General features: G+C 63.9%; 1 protein-coding gene across 1 annotated transcript in view; it reads left to right on the top strand.

The window, feature by feature from the left end:
• Positions 1–3,713: 3,713 nt before the first annotated feature.
• The window catches only part of Arid1a (AT-rich interaction domain 1A), a 76,587-nt gene continuing 76,406 nt past the window's right edge, over positions 3,714–3,894 (top strand). The window contains exon 1 of the mRNA XM_036177429.1: positions 3,714–3,894. This exon is cut by the window's right edge and continues 10 nt beyond it. The gene's annotated coding sequence lies outside the window, so the exon portion shown is untranslated.

Genomic DNA, 3,894 nt, shown 5'->3' with positions numbered 1-3,894 from the left:
ACTCTGCAAGCTGGAAGCCTCCGGGTGCGCTCTTTGGGCGTCTCGGGTTCTTGGCAGGCTCGGTTTTACCGCGAAGAGCTGTGAGCGCCATTCGGACTCCGTTCCCTGTGCGCCCGCGACACTCCAGTTCGTATCTTACCGCTCCTGCCTGCGAGCCGGGAGCATAATGAATTGCCTTGACTCTAGCTTCAATCCACTTTCCTCGCTTAATATGCAGCCCAAAGTTTTGCGGCTCACTGTCAGATGGCAGTGCTAGACTTTCACACCGATCCCAAAGCCTCCGCTGGGGCTGTGTCTTCGCACCGAGTTGCAAACTTTAAGAAACACAGCTCCAGACGGAAATCCACGCCAGGCTTTGAACTCTGCTTCTGGCTTCCGTCAACTGACACAGTTGCCCTTTTGCTCAAACTCGCAGCTCCAGTTCGCACTTGGGAGCGCTCGGCTGGGCGTCTGCCGCGGCGCCGCGGCGGCAATGTGCGGGGGGCCCCCGGCCCGGCTCTGCACGCCCCGGCCCGGGGCCCCGCCGAAGCCTTGCCCTCCGCCAGCAGCGCCCTGCCCCGAGCGGAGCAGGGGGAAGAGGTCTGCGGGCGGGCGGGCGGGCGAGGCCGACCTTTTGTGTGTCTGCGGAGTTTGGTGTTTTAGAGTGGGCAAAGTGCGAGGGAGGAAGGACTCGTCCTCCCCGCGCGCGTTTCTGGCTTGGAGCAAACCCTCCGGGCCCAGCTTCCACATTTTGCAGTTGACTGTGTGGGATCTTCCTAGGTTCATCCCTCCTTCCCGGGCCCAATCCACGCACGCTGTGCAGCCGGAGGAAAACGAGAGCACACCCTCTGCCATTTTCAGCCGGGTGCTGCCGGCAGCCCTGCCCCCTTCCCGAGGCTGTGGCAGGCGCCCGAGTTCCGGCGCCCAGCAGCGGGCCCCCCCCCCCCCGATCCGCGCGGCCGCGAATCCGGTCCGCTTTTGCCGAGCGCCGTCCTGCCGGGCTGGGTGATAAGAACTCTCCAGTGAGAGCGGGCGGACCAGACTGGAGTCCGGTTTCCATGTCAACGATTCAGTCCGCGTTTGCCATCGCGCTGGCGGTGGCCGCGGCGCCTGGGCGAGGGGAGCGCGGTCCTGGCCCTCGGGTCTGCGCCGGGATTCCTGAGCTGCCTGGGCGTGGGGTGAAAAGGCAGGGGCTGCGGGGGAGACGGCCCCACCGCGGGAGCACCCACGGCCCGGCCGGGGTCCCGCCGCCCGGGCCGGCCACGTGCCCGCGCCTCCCCTCCCCCGCCCCGGCCCCGTGCCCCTGGGGAAAGCGGATGGACCAGTTTCTAAGAAAGTTCCGCAGCCCAGCGCCGCTGAGCTCGACGTTGTAGCGCTCCGAGTGGAAGCGACTCGGAGGATCTGCGATTAAAAAGAAAAAAAAACAAAAACAAAAAAACCCCCCAAAACTAGGGGAGAGACACACTCCTGACCCGGGCGGATAGATCTCTATGCACTTTGCCTCACTGCTAGATTAAAACGGCGACTGTTTTCAAAACAGCGTGACCACGTGTAGGGAAAGGGGTTTTGGCGCTTTTCATATTCACGGCCATGGAAGAGGGCCATGTGGACTTTCCTTGAAGACAAATCCATTCTGGCTTCCAGATTTTCACTGGGCTCCAGGTTTCCCATTACACCCCAGCTCTGAGGAAAATGGCAGGGTAATTGCATGTAAAAAATTCCTCATTTGTGTGCGGGACTCAGGACTGTTTGGCAGCTCCGAGGCAGTTGATTAAATAGCAAAGCCCCATTTATGAGGCAGCCTATAATTTGGTTTCTAGGACCTAATGCACCAGTGGAGTTACGGCTCCCGAGGACTGAATGAAAAGAGGGCACCGGTCCACACCAGCCAGTCCCGTCATCCTGGCAGGTTCGTGGGCTCTCGGCTGGGGGATGGGAAAGCGTCGGGGCCATCTCCCGGATCACCAGGAAGGGTTGTGGGGTAGGAGGTTCTTGATCGTCCTTGGGGGTAGAAATGCATTTAGCCCTTTGGGGTTATGTATGTTGGCCCGAAACATGGTCAGAACTCCAGGGGCTTGCGGAACCCAGAAGTTCTAAGATCGTGGTCTGGGGCCCCAGGCCTCCCGTCCATAACGCCTGAGAGGCAGAGGCCTTCCCCAGGGCAGCCTTGGGCCTGGTGGGAAGCTGGGATGCCCTCTGCTTTTCTCGCTGGCCATGTCAGAGCATTCCAAGCCTGCTGTGGGTTTGGTGAGGCCTGCAGATCAGGACAGCTCTGGGCTCTTCGGTGAATGCCTTGATCTTTTCAGATAAGCCTGGCCTTAGGGTCTCTGGGAAACTTCAAGGAGTCTTTACACCTTGGCTAGACAAAGCTCTGAGGGCCATCCGTTTCCTCTGGGACCTGTTAGGCGCTGCCTTTTCTCCTTAGAGAGAATGGTTCCATTTCCTGCATCCCTCTCCTGCAGTGGTTCTGGAACCCCCAGGCCGTGCCAGTCCCCGGAGCCTCCCTGTGGGCAGCTAGCAGTCTCCCAAGGCACTGCCTTCGGAGACCGGGGCTATGGCCATTGTGAGCTAAGTTCGCCCAGGGAGAGCCCGTGGAGGGCTGTCTCAGGCCCCCAAAGCAGCAGGAGCCACCATGTTAAGCGGAGTGGTGAGATGCCCACGTTGATTTCGAACCCCTTCTGACTCCGATCCCATTGTTGATTTGCTCGCAACTCAAGGGTTTTCCCCCTTTTCTCTAAGTAGACAAGATGCAGCTTGGGTGACTCCACTTTTTTATAGCCACACTCTCGTGCCCTCTGACTTTAGGTGACCTGGGCAGTCCCCTCCCTTCTGTCGGTGGGGAAAATGGGGATAATCCAGACCTCATGCCCCCAGGGCCTTGTCGGGGCCGGCTAATGAGGGCAGGGACCGGGAGAAGGGACAGTTCGAACAATGGTCAGCCCTCCTTTGGGGCTGCCCAAAGGGGTAAAAAGCAGGGCTCTCTCCGCTGGGTCTGCAGAGCAGGTCTGCAAAGGGCTTTGAACACAAGCGCTGCAGAGGTGTTAAGTCGCAGCCAAGAGCCCAGGCCCCGTGCCAGGGGGTCAGGCCCGGGCCGCGGCGGCCGCGGTTTCGGGCTCAGGCCAATTTTGCAGGCGCGGGTAAAGTTCACGCGGCCCGCTCCCTCCGGAGCGGCCCGGGAGGGGACAGGCCAGGCTGGGAACGGCGCGAGCGAGGCGGCGCAGGCTCCGGAGGCGCCGGCTCCGGCCCGGGTTTTCCCCGAAGCCTTCGGCGGCGGCGCTGCCGAGCGAAAGAGGCTGAGGGCTTGCCGCCGCCGCCGCCGCCGCCGCCGCGGCTCGTTCTCTCCCCTCCTCCTTTGTGAGGGGAAGGGAGCGAGTCCGTTCCACGGCCTGCGCCCGCTCCGCGCTCCACTCCGGGTTTTTCGGGCGGCCGCGACGGCGCTGGGTAAAATGGCAGTGCTGAGCCTCGTGTCGGAGTGAGGGGGACTCGGAGGAGAGTGGGGCGCTCTAGCCGCTCAGTCCCGCCGCCCGCCCGCCCGCTCGCCCGCCCGCCCGCCCGCCGCGCAGCAGCCTCGGCCCGAGCCGCGGCCGGGGAGGCGAGGCAGGGCGCCCGCCCGAGCCGCGCTCCGACTCTGCCTGCCGGCGCCCCGTCCGCTGCCGCGCGCCCTCCAGCCCGCCCGCCCGCCCGTCCCGGGTCCCCCTCCCCCCCGCTCCCTCCCTCCCTCCCTCCCTTCCCGCCCCCTCCCCCTCGCCTCCCTCCCTCCCTCCCTCCTCCTTTCTCCGGCAGCAGAAAGCGGAGAGTCACAGCGGGGCCAGGCCCTGGGGAGCGGAGCCTCCACCGCCCCCCTCATTCCCAGGCAAGGGCTTGGGGGGGAATGAGCCGGGAGAGCCGGGTCCCGAGCCTCCAGAGCCGGGAGCA

The sequence above is a fragment of the Onychomys torridus genome, chromosome 2 (assembly GCF_903995425.1).
Source record: "Onychomys torridus chromosome 2, mOncTor1.1, whole genome shotgun sequence".
NCBI classification, from domain to species: domain Eukaryota; kingdom Metazoa; phylum Chordata; class Mammalia; order Rodentia; family Cricetidae; genus Onychomys; species Onychomys torridus.
This window is presented reverse-complemented; position numbering and strand designations above follow the sequence as displayed.